Genomic DNA, 16,711 nt, shown 5'->3' with positions numbered 1-16,711 from the left:
TCCAGCTCTATACAATCAAAGCACTCCTTGACGTATAGAGCCACCCCACCGCCTCTCCTTCCTTGCCTATCCCTCCTGAAGGGCTTATAGCCCTCCATCGCAGCACTCCAGCCATGCGAGTCGTCCCACCATGTTTCTGTGATGGCGACCACGTCATAGCTGCCCCGCTGCACGATGGCTTCCAGCTCCTCCTGTTTGCCGCCCATGCTGCGTGCATTGGAGTAGATGCACTTGAGCTGGGCTATCGGTCTTGCCCCCGACAATGGCATGTCACCCCTAGGCTCACCTCTGGGTAGCCTGGCTTCATCCCCTTCCCCCTTCGAGTCTAGTTTAAAGCCCTCCTGATGAGGTTTGCCAACTTACGGGCAAGGATCCTTTTCCCCCTTGGGGACAGCTGAACACCGTCTGCACTCAGCAGGCCCGGTGCCATGGAGACCACCCCATGGTCAAAGAATCCAAAATTCCTCTGGTGGCACCAGTCTCTGAGCCACGCGTTGACCATGTTTGCTTTCTTATTCCTTTCAGTGTTCCTCCCCGCCACTGAAGGGATTCCAGAAAACACCACCTGCGCACCCGATCCCTCAATCAGTCTCCCCAGCGCCTTAAAGTCCTTCTTCATCCCTTTCACACTTCTTTGCTCTATCTCCTCGCTGCCAACCTGCAAAACTACCAGTGGGTAGTAATCAGTGGGCCGTACCACACTGGGGAGTTTCCTCGTGACCCCTCTCACCCGGGCCCCAGGGAGGCAGCAGACTTCCCTGTGGGTTGGGTCTGGTCGGCATATTGGGCCCTCTGTTCCCCTCAGGAGGGAATCACCTACAACAACCACCCTCCTTTTTGCCTTGGTAGAGGTGGTTGTGATGCGTGGGGCAGGCTGTCTCGCCCTAGGCAGCCCCGCAGATGGACTTTCGTCCATGTTCTCGTTAGCCTGGCCCTCAAGTTCCAGAGCCCCATATCTGTTATGTAGGGGCAGCTGAGAAGGTGAGGGTGAGGGAGGCCGGGAGGGGATTCGCCTGCGGCCCCGAGCAGGGACCTTTTTCCATTCCCCTTCACCTCCTAGGTCCCCTCCTTCTGCCTGGTGGCAAGAGGGTAAGGGGGCCTCTGCTTCTCGTGGAGCCTCCATCCTCTGCCTTTGCCTCAGGGACGGTAGGGCGTGGCTCCACCAGTCTATCTCCCTCTCGCACTCCCTGATACTCCTCAGCCTCTCCACCTCCTCCTTCAGCTCTGCCACCAGGCTGAGCAGATCGTTCACCTGGTCGCACCGCACGCAGGCGTTGTCTCTCTGGTCCTCCGGCGCCAGCAACAGGCTCAGGCACTCCTGGCAGCCGGAGACCTGGACAGCCGCGTGCTTGGGCGGGAGCTCCGTCTGGGTCGCCACATTCCTTCTGGCAATGGCTTTCGGCCGAGTGGAGACCATGGCTGGGCCTCCTCGGGGGGGGCAATGACCACTCGTCCGGAGAGCCTTCAGAGCCAGGTGGGGAGAACGTGGCATAAAAAAATACAGAAGGGTCTGAAAAGAGGCAAATCCACTCTACTGCCTGAAGAATGTTAATACATGGCTATAAATGGCTGGTGTTTAAGCTGTTAAAATGAGAACAGCTAAAAATGAGATAGAGAAAGCAACAGGAACTCAGAAATAAGATATCTAAGAATTTAGATGTATATCTAAATTCAGACAGTTAAATGTAACTTCAGAAAAAAAGATTCTGTAAAATAGGAAGCAGTTGTTCAAAAGCAAAGGGATCTCTGAGGTTCCTCAGTGCTGCATGAAGGTACAGGAACAATCCAGTTTCTGAGACGATATATGTGAGACTAGAGGACACAAGATGGGACCGACTGATCTGTTTGAGATAACTGCGTTCTTGCATGCAGAAAGATAGTGAAATTGAAATAAGAGAGGAGGCCATGCTCAGGAGCAATTTAGGGTGTTGGGATCACAGAGGAGGAGATACGATGGCAGCAGAAACCTGATGAATCCTAAGTGGGTCAAATTCCCACTTGTGTATATCTTGTGCTTGGAAGAAGCAGCAGGTCTGAGGAAACAATTATGGGACTAGACACTGCCATAGTCCCGTGAAAAAAAGTAATTTATTTCAAAGGTACTAGAAGAGGCTGTAACTTGTTATGATTAATGTAAATGCAGTAATGAATGAGATGAGATCTCTATTTAATGCATGGATTATCCTGTCTAGTGTGGGTAATATGTGGAACTCCTGTGGGATAGTATCAGATGCACTGTTATTGCAGTCAGTTAAGGAGGGACCTGCATTTTACTGTGATGGAAAGTTTGTGCTGCAGACATCAGAGTCCTAAATACCTGAAGAACAAAGTTACTGCATATGTCAATAATCCAATGTTGCATCACCCTTGTCATCTGCACTGATGGTTATAAATTATTTCCTCCAGTCTGACTCATAACTAATATAAAGAAATCAGCCAGTGCTGACTACTACTTACTCTCATAAAACACTCAGAAAGTTCTTTTTTCTAGCTTACTGAAGGGGAATAAATTACATGTAATGTATTCTGTGCATCTAAAACTAAAATTAAATATTTAAAATGTGTGACTTCTAAAAGATGGTTGGGATCAAGGTTCATTGCAAAACTGCAATAGCAAGTTGCATATTATATTCTCTTTTGTGAGAGATAGATAACTAACGCATGTTAATATAGTTCCACGATAGCAAAAATTAATCTGGTTTGAGAATACATTCCTGCATAAGGACAGAACTGTCTCTTTACCGTGTCATACTATTCAGATATATCTTACTCTCCATAGGAATCAGAACTGTGTGGGAATCCATCTTCTAGCAATACCATATTTTGAGATTTCAAGTATTTCCACAGTTTGCATCATACGACACCAAACTCTTTTGATGTTTTGTACAAAAATAAGAGGAAAATTCACAATAGCCCACGTCTAGAGGTGAGGACAGAGAATCTAAACTTGCATCTGTCATAGCCCATCTAAGTATTCAGACAAAACTCTGATGAAAAATTTCGTTTTGGAGTTGCCAAATCTTCCATTATAAACAAGGTATGTTTTTGACAAGCACTTTTCTAACACAGCCCCCTCTGTTGTATGGAAATACTTCCTACCACCTCGACCAAGACTACTGGTGTTGGAAAAACTTTCTAGAGTTTAAATGGAGAATCTAGCTCATTCTGCATTCACTAAACCTGCTTAAGTCTCTTGGCATTGTTTACAATGACATCATAGTCAATGCCTCTTTTCTAATTTTCAGAGGACCGAGCACAGTAAGTCAATGCTTGCAAGAATACTGTGTTACCACCATTTTATATGATTGCTTCTCTTTCTCTTTTCTAACCATTCTCAATCCTGAAGCCAATATTACCTTTGCAAAACAATTATCTTTCTTTTCTTTCTGTAGTTGCACACCAGAGTTAATTTAACTAGAGATATTTAATTTAATGGTCATGAGAAGAGACTCAAACGGTAAATAAGATAAGGAAAAATAAAGAATTTAAATAATTTGCAGCTAACAGTTGATTTAACATTGGCTTGGTATACTGGTATTCAAACGTAATTGAGTAAACATTCATAAATGTTAGTTCATGATGTGCTATTGAAGAAGAAGAGTTGTCTCATTTCATGGCCTTAAATTTACTTCAGATAATCACTAGCTGCAAGAATGTCACTCATACAATCATAAAACAGCATTGCGTTTCATCAGAGAAGTAAACTGACAGGAAAGAATATATTAGTTGTATACTAGAAACAGCTGTTTCACACTACTTTTAACTGCATTTGTGTGGTATATGTTAAAAAGAAGATATTTGATAAAACTAGGAAGTGCTTGTCACACCCTTGATTTTGTTTAGCACAGCAGTTTGATCACCCCAGTTGAAGACATCCACCAAACGTCAGTATTCTCAACAGTCTAATATTGGAGATTTCTGTTCAAACTCATCTATACTTGCTTCTTCAAGAAAAACACATACCTACAGGTCAGATTTTACAATGAATAAATTTTTCCTTAATTTTTATATGTAGACAACTACATATAGAAAGATATAGAATGAACTCCTATGACAGTAAAACAGCGTCATGACTATTACATGACTCTGCAAGAGTCTAAGGGCATGGATTCTACTCTATGTAAAGAGAGGTGAGGAGAAAGGCCATGGAAGACAAGGTCTTGGGAATCGTTTATTTGGATTTGCATTAATTCATAAGTTTGTGTGTATTTGAACTGAATTTGAATTGACTCCGTTCTAAAAAAATTTCCATAAATTAGCTTTGGCATTGCATAGATCCCTTAGGCCTACCTTTTAGTTCACAGTTGATTAAAATCTGCTGGGGTTTTTTAACTCTTTTTTTCCTTTGAGTGAACATAGTGGTTTTTATAGACAGGAAATAATAATCCACAAAAACTTGCTTTGAAAATATTTTTAGAAACAGCTAGAAAGAGGCAATCTTAGAGGTGTTGGTATTTCTAGTCTAGTTCACACAATATTATCCTGAAGATGAATGGAAAGCAATACCACAAATGTTCAAATGCCTCATAGCCCAGCACCTGGATTTGTCAGCTGCTAATCAATCCCTATGCGTTTTTACAGCACGTGACTGCTCCTCAGTAAGGCAGAATCACGTCAAAATTCAGCAATCAGAGTCCTAACAGCAGGATTATATAGCACCCAAGTAACCTATTAAATGTGCACAGACATTTCAAGTGTTTCGGTTAAGGTATATCTTCCCTGTAGCATTAACCACAGCAGCAGGGTACTGCCACTAGTCCAGCTCTCATTCACACATTGAAAGCCTCCGACCTATTTTCAGAGATATTTTCAGCCTAAATTTGTTAATTTAACTCAGGGTGTAGCCAAATCACCAAGTGAGACTTTTGCTCAAGCTGGCACCTGTTTGATTTGCATCACAAAGGTAGGCTAAAGCCATGTAAAGAGCTGCTAATCCTGCAATGCCTTTTCAGGAAAACGAACCCAAAACAAAACAGGAACATTCCTATTTATTGCAACTTTACTCTCTCATTCTTTGCTGTGAGGCGGCTCAGGCAAAAATAGCACCGACATGAATAAAAAGGGTTGAGCCCATGCAGCCGTACAGCACCACACTGAGCAATGAGGAGGTAACAGGGCTTTCTGAGAATTAAATAATTCCCTTTTGTTATGTGCTATTCGAAATGTTAGCAAATCTGAATAAGTAAATCAGTTATTGGCCAGGTACTCACTTGTTTTTTTGCTGAAATAGGACCTAAGATTATACTGTGAATCAGAACATGAAGATCACAGAATCACAGAATCACTAAGGTTGGAAAAGACCTGTAAGATCATCAAGTCCAACCATCAACCAAAAAACACCACCATGCCCGTTAAACCATGTCCCACAATGCCTCGTGCACATGTTCCTTGAACACCTCCAGGGAATCAGATGACTGATAGATAAAAGTGCACCCAACAGAAAACTATTTAGATGACAAAAAAAAATATATTCCATCACTGAAAGCTGCTTAAAGGCCTTTATTACTAGACTTAATTTCTTCCAGGCCACATTTAAACTACAATTTATAAATTGAAAAATAGTTTGCAAAGGTAGATTTATGACATAAAAGTTGTATTATTATTGTTTCAAATTACTGTAGATTCATTTTTTGAGGAAAACTATTTTGTGATCTGATTTTCCTACCTTACATTTCAATGACTAGCTTTTCAGTAAACGTTGTTACATGAGCTTTCTGAGTGTCTGCGCTTCTTTCATGTTACCCAGATTTTCCTTCCTATTTCTTCAGATAGATCATTACTAAAGAATACTCAAAGGCAGCACGACTCCCTGTTTGCAGGATGTACTTTGCATAGATGAAAAGAGACCCTCTCAACAAGGAGGTCATATTCACTGCTCCTCTTTAGCTGTCCTCTCTCAGGGTTCCAGCCTGCGCTGATGATACACTGATAGCTCTTAAATCACTGCTAATGGCAAGAATATTTTTAGCAATTGGAATAAAATTCACAACAGGAAAGTGCAGGTGGTTGTGAAATACTGTTCTAACAATTTCTCTGCCAAATTTCCTAAGCTCTAGGCTAATTTTAACATATGCATGATAGGTTCAAGCCTTCTGGAAAAGAAAACACATAGAGGGAAATTGCAATAATTTGACACTTTTTTCCCCATGTTTTTAATAACAAAGTTGTTAAAAATACACAACATGAATACTATACAATTTACTTCAATGACTGTTTTTGTTTTGAAACTACAGGAAATATGTTATATGAAATGAGAGACAATGAACTCTAACTATAGAATTTTTCCTGGAGAGAAGATTCAAATGAGTTAATACACAAAGATTACAAAGTATAAACCATACTCTAAATAGACTCTTAATCTCTTTTCTTTCCCAATACAAATGAGTAGCAATTACACTGGGATGAACACAAATACTCCTCATTTAGCACAACATCAAAACCTGTTTTTTGTTCAAGGGCCGAATTCCACACCTTAAATGAGTAATACCTGGCTCATGCAAATAATGAGACAAATTACAGCCAAATGAAGATCAGACCTTTACTTCCCTCATTCTAAGTGTATTTCATGGTTTGTCTGTGTATGGCACATGGGATATATTTAATTGCAGTACTGGAAAGGGAAACTGACTGTCAAATCTGCGTTACTGCCTCAAAATGTGAGGGCATATGCCCCTCTAGTCTGCAATGAAGTGATACCAAAGAATTTATAAAGGCTTGTTACAAAAAAATAAGGCACCCACCAAGTCCAGCAGAAATACCAACTGGTAGTAGCAAAAAAGAACTTAAAAGATATTGTGTTCCAAAAGCCATAGCATTTTATGAACATGACAAATTGCACATCTACCAGAGAAATAATGGGGAATAATGGTATAATATAACTTGCCCATCTGTCTTTTCAAGTTTTCAGTCCAAAATTTATAAGATTATAATTATTTTAATATGATCCTACTGTTACTGGTCATAATCTGCTGATGAAAAGATGAAGAATATCAGAAATTAAAAAATAAATGTGTTTGAAAAGCCTTATTCCCTATTGGGATTAAGTAGCAATTTCTATTTCTTTCTTCATCTGAAGAATTAAAACACTTGCAACTGGTTACTTCTTGGGTTTACTGCATCTCTGGGTAGATACACACTATCACTTTCATTGTATTTCATCTGAAGAAAATAACATGAGTGAAGTGACATTTTCATGGATTTATAATGCTGCCATTGTAAGCTAACAATAAAATGTTATTATTGTTTTGCATTTACTACAGTAAAATGATAATAAACTACTTGATGATGTTCTGTGATAGCAATTTTATATTTACCTTGCTTTTGGGGCATATTCTGGTTATATGATTCTATAGGCATGAAAATTATTTTTCTATGACCATTTTCTCCCCCATTATTTTTTAAAAACGAAATCTCCCATGACTGTATTCTCTGTAGAGAACCTTTTATCGTAACAGCACACTAATTTTTCATGTTGCTGTGATAGTTCATTTGACCTTTTTTTTGGCTTCTAGGTCTCATAGCTCTTGAAATCAAAGCATAAATTCTGGTGCTGTTTGATTTTCTTTGTTCTAAATAAAATAAAATAAAGGTGGTTCTTGTCAATTCCTACCAGAGTTTGCAAACATGTGACAAAATATTAAGACGTGACTTAAAGTGGTCATGATGACTTGAATTTCCCTTTTTTCCTTCATTTATTAAGTTATCAAGACAAAGTTGCCAGCATTATGCCTAACTCAGTTTTAAAAGGCATGTAGTTTGTTGCAATGACAAATGAGGGAGGATGAGATTCAGCTGGTCCAAAAAGTTTAAAAGAACAAAATTATCCTTACTATTACTAACCCTCAGAGCGGGTAAACTTCTGAAACCAGCTAAAATAAAAGTAATGTTTCATAAGTCAAATCCAAATGTTTACATTAAATAATGATTTCTGTAAGCAAATTGCAAGTTTTAATTATTTTCAAAGCATTTGAATACACGAACTCATCTTAAAACTCCAACATCAGAAATAGAACTTTCAACATGGCTGCAATTTACACTGTAGAAAAGTTTTTAAACCTTGTGATTTATGCTTCTGAGCTAACATAAGCACTTTTACCTCAGTAATCATATTCTGTCACTCTTCTTTAGTTCAGTCTGTAACAAAGATTAAATTCTATTAAAAAATTCGACCTCTGTTATAACTGGGTAGGGGACATACTGATTCCTCTTAGCCGTTTTGTATAGACAGTCTTCAATTAAGCATGGAGTCTGCAAAAGATCATGCTTATGCTTAACATAAAATATGTAATTGATTTACATCTTAAGATTACCTCTCCTTTAAGTGGTTGCATTAAAGAAATTCTCACAGTGCTGTAGTGATTATTTGCAATTAGATAAAACTTAATTTCCATGTTTTGAGGGATTAGAACCTATTCCACATCTCCCTTTCTTGCTATTTTCTGGTGGAGAATAACATAATCAATAGCTCCTGTTTTTTGATGATATTGCAGTTGGTTCCCTTTAGCCCTTTGTTTACTGACATGATTATCTAAAGGAATAAAAAGGTACTATGGCAGCCTCACAGTAAACTCTAAATTTGAAAGGTTAGCATTTTATAACTGCATATTGAAACAACATGAAAATCAAAAGGGTTTCAGAGGTTTTCAATATAGTCTGCTAAAATAATATGAATAAAAAAGCTTGTTCCCAGATCACAATCTTTTTATAACAACAATTTATTTTACACTCCTCTAAGAAAAAATCAAATGAAAGTTGATATCAGGAATGTAAACCAAAACATCACAATCTGTCACTTCCATTTTTACCTTTCATTGTGGGTCAACTGTACTGTGGATGGCTTCAGTAGCTCCTGCAGTTTCTATCAGGCTAACATGGGAAACTTCAGATATTTCCTCTAATCTAGAAGTATTTTCCACACTTAGCATGAGGGATACACATTTCCAGAATGCTTTTATGGATTTTGAACATCGAGATAGTGGGTTTTAGCTGTTTTCTCCATGTAATTTGGCTGATTAAATAATGGAACTTTTATTTCCTTTTCATTGCTAGTATATATTTATATCAGAAAAATCAGAATAGCCAAAGAACACTGTCCAAGGATACTTTAAATATGCTTAAATCATAATTTAATTAGTGGGATGGGCTAATTGCTCTTTCTTGAAACTCACTGAACACAAACATGCTAACATTTCTATGATACATGAAACATGAGTTAAACATCACAAGAATTAGCAATGCATAGACACCCACAGATTTTTCTTCTTTTGAATTCCTGATTCCTGAAATAACTTTTAAAAAGAGATAAGCTATACTAACAATACTTATTATAAAAGTACTACGTGTATGTTGTATTTGCATGTCTTGCTGTCTTCTTCTCTTCCACTACTACGTTAATATTTTATTTTAAAAAATTAAAATATACGTAATTGTAAACCATAAGTTATTAGATAGGATGTAACTGAAAACAGTATTTCTTGACTTCCAGAGAATTTCGTGTTCAAGGAATCGAGCAGCCTACAAAAACAGCTTCATAGAAGCAAGCGTGACAAGGTAATGACAGACTTAACTAACCTCTACTAGACTTTTTAGCATACCAGAAATTCAGGTATAGGACAGACTTTTTTAAGAACAACATATATTAATTGCTAATGAAGTCATTGGTGCAGAATCCACAAATCCAGTGTTGAATTTTTAAATTTTTGTTTGAATTCAGCACTCAAAAAACTAAAAGTCATCGTAAGATTATCATATTAAGTCATGATATTGTGAAGTTAAAACCAGACGAAGTATTTGCTGTTTGACTTCTACAATTAGGTCTGTATCCCTGTATATTCCCATCCTTTGAATGACATAAAGAAAAACAAGAACTCTATTTTTACAAATTAAACTAGTAACTCCACAACATATCACTGTTACAGAAGTCAAAATCTAGTTATATCAAAGCCCAAGACATTTTTTCCCAAATATAACACATTACTGAATTTAATTTGCCTATGAATTTTTTTCAATATTTCTGTCATAGAGAACTTTGAAATAGACAGTAAGGATTACTGAGCAGTAACTGTTCTCAGTTTATGTTACTCTGATTTCAGTCAATCTGGGTAAGGGATATTTCGATCCATTGCTGAAAAACCACTTATAAGGCCCCACTACCTGACAAAAAGATTAGAAGTTATTTTTTATCTATATTCACTTCCCAAAGAAGCATTAACAGTTGCAATAAAACTTGGTTTATGCTTGTATGTTGTATAAATAAGAGTTTTGATTTGACCACAATCTTCCACAAAAAAAAAGTTATCTTGTCAGAACTCATTTGGTAAGCAAGGTTTGATGTTGGTTGTATTTAGATGAAAAAATAAAATAAAATGAAGAGCTGCAAGAAGCAGTGATGTGAATTCAGCACTGACTTTCTCTGAGATAGGAATTTTATCAACAGTGGCACTTTGTTTCCTTTCTGTGTAATGTAAAACTGAGATCTTGATGCTAAATGGCAGGGTTCTGCCACAGAAAGGATGGTATGCTAAATTCATGGGCCACAGGAATTGCAATTTAGATAATTATGTTCCAGTAAGCTAGGAAATTATTCCTTCTTTTGACTTAAGCTGTTAGCAAACAATTCAGAGCCTTTGATATTAACTTCATCAGGAGGAGAAACTGAATCCTGAATCAGGTATCTATGATGTTCATTTATTAGAAGTCTCATTATCTGTATCAAAGGACGATTTGAATAAACAAGCCATTTTCCATGTTTATGTATCAAAAACAAAGGGGTTGTTTTATTTCTTTTTTCTTTGCCATACAGGTTATCTGCCTTTCATTTGCCTGTAATGAAGAAAGTTTAGCCCAAACAACACATTATTTTGAATTTCTAGACTATAAATGCTTTGTAGGATTACTGAATAACAAAAAAGGCTGACATGTTTTACTAAACTACTGGTTTTTATTTAATGGGTGTAAATGAGAACCAAGCCCTTTACCTACTTGTAAGTCACTTTAAATTGCTACCTACAGTAAATGAGCAGATAGACCACTTTCTCGAATGTAGGACAAAGTACTCCACTTTCCTGACCTTGGGATATAAACTGTATGGTAAAATTCTATCTTTAGGTCTCAAAGGTTTTATTGAAAGTGCCTGGTATTATTGTGTCATTTATTTGAAGTTTATGATTCTATCTTTATTGTTAGTATTCTCTTCTGGCATATTATTCTACAGTCCTATTTAAATGGCAGTTATTTTTAGTAATATCTCTTAGACTTGACTAAATTCTCTTTAAAAAAAAATCTTTAACACAGATATTACTTGTGTGATGTAACTTGGATGTCACCAATCTGCTTTTTCATTATTTGAAGACTGTTTGCTTCTTAATTGGAAAATATGATACTGCACACATTTTCCATCTTCTATTAATCTTGGAACTACAGAAATGTTAATTTTATAATTTATTACAACACTAGTGTGATTATAATTTTTTCTTAACTACTTCTTACTGCAGAGCAATCTATTTCATCAATTTCATCATACTTATAATATAGCACAAATGCACCCTTATTATGATTTGTCATTTTATGACCCATAGGATGTATGTTACCTATTTTAGTATATTTTTAAGAAGGATTTGAGACAATACTACTTCTCTCGAGCTTTTAAAATGAAAATTAAAAAATCTTTTGTACACACCTGTTATACCTACCCCACACTGAACACATCAGTGTTGTTTTGTGAATTTGCTATTCAGCGTTTTGCAAAATCAACGTTAAAATGCACAATAGCTTTTAAGTGTCTGGGTTGAACCGTTTGAGTACAGCTTTAAACGCTGGCAAATGTTTTCGTTGAGCCTTTTTTTTTTCTCCATAAGGGAAAAGCCCATTCGGAAAATACTACCTGGCACTTCCATTGGCAAGCAAGATAGAGTTGCCATGAGGGAACAGTATATACAAACAGCACAGTTCGTGCGTGGTTTTAGCTGAAGCAATCTGCACAGACAGAGGCTTTTGAGGCTGGTACTAAATGGCCCCATTTCACCAGGGATCCACAACTAAAATCAGCCGATAACTTTCAACAAAGCTCATTTAAAAGCTAAATCATTAAGTCACTAAATAAGGCACTCAGTTTTTAGAAGGGCTTAAGCACTGCAGCAGGTCAAAACACAGAAATTAATTGTTCGAAATTTTGAAATACATTTATTTCTCTAAACAAAGCAAAACACTGACATTATTTTGGTGTCATTGTTTGCTATATAAGATACAGTAGAAAAATAATACTTTCAAAGTAATTAACTAGAAGAATTAAGAACAAACTATTATCAAAATAGTTACAAATACAGTTATAATTTGTTACGAAAAAGCAAATTATTTTTCATTAACAGCTTTATTTCAAATATATTATTAATTCATAAAAATTTCACCATCAGTTCTTACCAAATTGGTTACTAACTTCTTTTTGAAAATACAAACTGTTGAAAATCTGTCCCTAGGCTTTAAAGAATGACATCAGTTTTTTCTTTATTTATTTTAAAAACCCAGAATTTTCTGAGAAGCATATTCATTTTCTTATTTCTTACCATAGCTGGAAACAAAAGGCAAAAAAGAAACCACTTTTAAAAAATACATAATTTCTATTTCCCATTTTTAAGACTTGTTAGAATTCTAACAGGTTATGTCAACTGAGCTTTCTAGAGGATTTGTGAATCATTTATTACTCTGCTGTTGAGCCCTTCCTATTCCCTCCTCCTCTCAAAGGAAAGGGTCTACCTGTATCACAAAGGGGTTTTTTTTGCTTTGTTTTGGTTTTTAGAGCTGAGTATCCTTAGATCTAGTGTAGGAATGAACTTAGTACCAGTACAAGTTTTCACCAAACCAAACAAAGTCCCTTTACTATTGGTATGAAAACAACAACCTGTTTACTTTGACAAGTTTCTCTTCTATTTTCTAGTCTGCAGTACTGCAGCACTAAGATTTTTCAAGGAACATTTCCACTGTATTTTAATTGTAATTTTTCTAACAACTATATGGAACAGCTATCATTTACAAAATTGCACATTAATAAAATTAAGAATGGAATTTTAAATGGCTATAAAGAGCACAGATCATTTAAAACCTCTTACTCCTAAATGCAAAGCTATTATTATGGTCCTTTACCAAAGGATATCCGGAATAAAGAATAAAATGTCAAGAGAAAAGAATTTACAGATCGAAACTTTCTCAAAGGAGGGTGAGATGTTTAGGTATAGAGTTAAGTACAGCATGCCTGCTGGATAATAGGGACTACTCAAATACTATTAGCCATCAGCCAAAATTTGACTAATTTGGGGAGTTTAAAATTTCTTTGCTAAAATTGAGAAAAAAAGATTAAAACTCTTTTTAAAACCTTTTTAGAGTTTTTATTTAAAAAGGTTAAGAATAAATTATTCCACACTTTGTGTAATAGTAATACATATCAGATTGAAGTGAATGTGTTTTATACAGTATTGAAACAGAATTAAATCCTGCTTGCAGGAACCATATTTCTGCTGTACAAGCCTTTTATTTTTATAGTAAAAATTCCCAGATGTCTAAAAACCAAACCAACCCCTCTCCCCAAATTTCTATTTCCTGAGTGTAAACCCAAAAAGTTCTGCACACTTCTAAGCCTGAAATTGAAACCGTGTATGTGTACATTTTTTTCATTGGTTTCTGTGGGATTCTTCAGGGATTCAGAGATCAACCTGAGCAGATCTGATTGCATTCAGGTGAATTTCTATCTAATATCCCCAATGAAGTTAAACAACTCTCCCATTTCACTGGATATCTCCCTTTACCTACCTACAATATTTCTGTGTTACCTTCAGTGAGGACCATGACTGGCAAGAAAGATCACACCAAGAATCTCCACTTTGGTTTGACCATCAGATGCAGGTTTTGAGACTGTTACATACTGAGGATACTACAGGTTAAAATGGATTATAATCTATGATATCCAATCTTTCTTCCTACTTAATGTTTCTGTATGCTAGAAGGTCAAAAACAACATCTATATTGTACCATACAATTTTTTGTAGAATGTAGGTGGGTTTTTCCATTTCTACCAACTGCAGGGAAATAACCTTTTAATCTTTTGCTTTCCTTCTTCTTATTTATTATTATAATATATTATAATATATACATAAACTAATATTTAGCTACTATATTTGAGGCTATATTTGTACCACCAACATCAGTGTTTTAGTCATGCAAGAAAAACCAAACCATACTATTTCAGTGATAAATTGTCCCTTTTTTGATATAGATAAACCTTCATTTCTTAAGTTAATTTAGACAAAATTTGTAATTGGGTTTCCTCAAGAGCGCAAGGCCATGTTAAACATTTGAAAGGTTTGTTTGTTTGTTTGTTTGTTTTCTGATATATGTACATTTAATGCCTAGGTGTTTAACACTGCAATGTGTTTTTTGACTCCAGTATATTCTCTGAACACTGGCATGTTTATTATTAAGATCTATTATCACCTGAGAAGTATTTTTGGATTTAAAACATATCTCTATCTGACGAATACAGAGAAGTTCATTCCTGCCTTTATCTCCCAAAGAATAGACTGCCCTAGTATTCTGCTCAGTGATCTGCCAGACAGAGAGATTACTGAGCTTCACAACTGTATATCACAAAGAAACACAAGCATACTTCCTTGATGATAATGTCACTACACAGCCTTCCCATAAAACAAAAGGAGGAATTTAATGTTTTTATGTTGGACTATAAAGGAAAAGCCTATAGTATCTAGGAACGCCACTATATCTAGGAGTTGTCTTTTCAATTCTACAAATGTGATTAAATCTCTCTACAACCAGACCAAATTCATTAAATGAATTCATAGTATTTCATTAAGGAATGACATTTTTTTCTGTACACAACACTAGTAATGTTTAATTCTTCCCAATGCAATTAGAATCATACAATCAAAGAATCATAGAGTCATTTAGGTTGGAAAAGACCTTTAAAATCATCAAGTCCAACCATTAACCTAACACTGCCAAGTCCACCATTAAACCATGTCTCTAAGGGCCTCATCCACATGTCTTTTAAATACCTTCAGGGATGGTGAGTAAACCACCTCCCTGGGCAGCCTTTTCCAATGTCTGACAACCTTTGCAGTGAAGAATTTTTTCCTAATAACCAATCTAAACCTCCCCTGACACAACTTGAGGCCATTTCCTCTTGTCTTATCACCTGTCATTTGGGAGAAGAGACCAGCACCCACCCCGCTACAGCCTCCTTTCAGGTAGTTGTAGAGAGCAATAAGGTCTCCCCTCAGCCTCCTCTTCTCCAGACTAAACAACCCCAGTTCCCTCAGCCGCTCCTCATAAGACTTGTGCTCCAGACCCCTCACCAGCTTTGTCACCCTTCTCTGGACACACTCCAGCACCTCAATGTCTTTCTAATAGCGAGGGGCCCAAAACTGAACACAGTATTCGAGGTGCGGCCTCACCAGTGCCTAGTACAGGGGGACAATCACTTCCCTACTCCTGCTGGTCATACTGTTTCTGATACAGGCCAGGATGCTGTTGGCCTTCTTGGCCACCTGGGCACACTGCTGGCTCATATTCAGTCAGATTTCAATCAACATCCCCATGTCCTTTCCCGCCAGGTAGCTTTCCAGCCACTCATCCCCAGACCTGTAGCATTGCTTGGGGTTGTTGTGACACAAATGCAGGACTCGGCACTTGGCCTTGTTGAACCTCATACAATTGGCCTGGGCCCATCGATCCAGCCTGTCCAGATCCCTCTGCAGAGCCTTCCTACCCTCAAGCAGATCAACGCACCCACCTAAGTTGGTGTCGTCTGCAAACTTACTGAGGGTGCACTCAATCCCCTCACTCAGGTCACTGATAAAGATCTTAAACAGAACTGGCCCCAAAAATGAGCCCTGGGGAGCACCACTTGTGACCGCCTGCCAACTGGATTTAACTGTTCACCACAACCCTTTGGGCCCAGCCATCCAGCCAGTTTTTTACCCAGTGAAGAGTGTGCCCATCCAAGCCATGAGCAGCCAGTTTCTCCAGGAGAATGCTGTGGGAAACGGTGTCAAAGGCTTTACTAAAGTCTACATAGACTATATCCACAGCCTTTCCCTCATCCACTAAGCAGGTCACCTTGTCATACAAGGAGATCAGGTTAGTCAGGCAGGACCTGCCTTTCATAAACCCATGCTGACTGGGCCTGATAGCTTGGTTGTCCTGTATGTGCTGTGTGATGGCACTCAGGATGACTTGCTCCATAACCTTCCTTGGTATCGGGGTCAGGCAGATAGGCCTGCAGTTCCCCAGATCCTCCTTCTGGCCCTTCTTGAAGATGAGCATCACATTTGCTACCCTCCAGTCCACTGGGACCTCCCTGGTTAGCCAGGACTGCTGGTAGATGATGGAAAGTGACTTGGTGAGCACTTTTGCCAGCTCCCTCCGTACCCTTGGGTGGATCCCATCTGGTCCCATAGACTTGTGGGTGTCTAAGTGGTGTGGCAGGTTGCTAACCATTTCCCCTTGGTTTGTGGGGGCTTCATTCTGTTCCCCATCCCTACCTTCCAGCTCTGGGGGCTGGATACCTGGAGAACAACTGGTCTTACTGATAAAGACTGAGGCAAATAAGGCAAAACCAAAAAATGTTTCTATAAATACACTAGCAATTAACTTGTTTCCTACTGAGCAATTTGTCACATAGATAACTGCTCTATGAAGACAAACG

General features: G+C 37.7%; 1 protein-coding gene across 1 annotated transcript in view; it reads right to left on the bottom strand.

Annotated features, from left to right (window-relative positions):
• Positions 1-16,711, bottom strand: part of CSMD1 (CUB and Sushi multiple domains 1) — a 1,256,706-nt gene that overhangs the window by 787,880 nt on the left and 452,115 nt on the right. The window lies entirely within an intron of this gene.

Source organism: Gavia stellata, chromosome 2 (assembly GCF_030936135.1).
Source record: "Gavia stellata isolate bGavSte3 chromosome 2, bGavSte3.hap2, whole genome shotgun sequence".
In the NCBI taxonomy this organism is placed as follows: Eukaryota; Metazoa; Chordata; class Aves; order Gaviiformes; family Gaviidae; genus Gavia; species Gavia stellata.
Note: the sequence above shows the minus strand (reverse complement) of the source record. Positions and strands in the feature narration are given on the sequence as shown.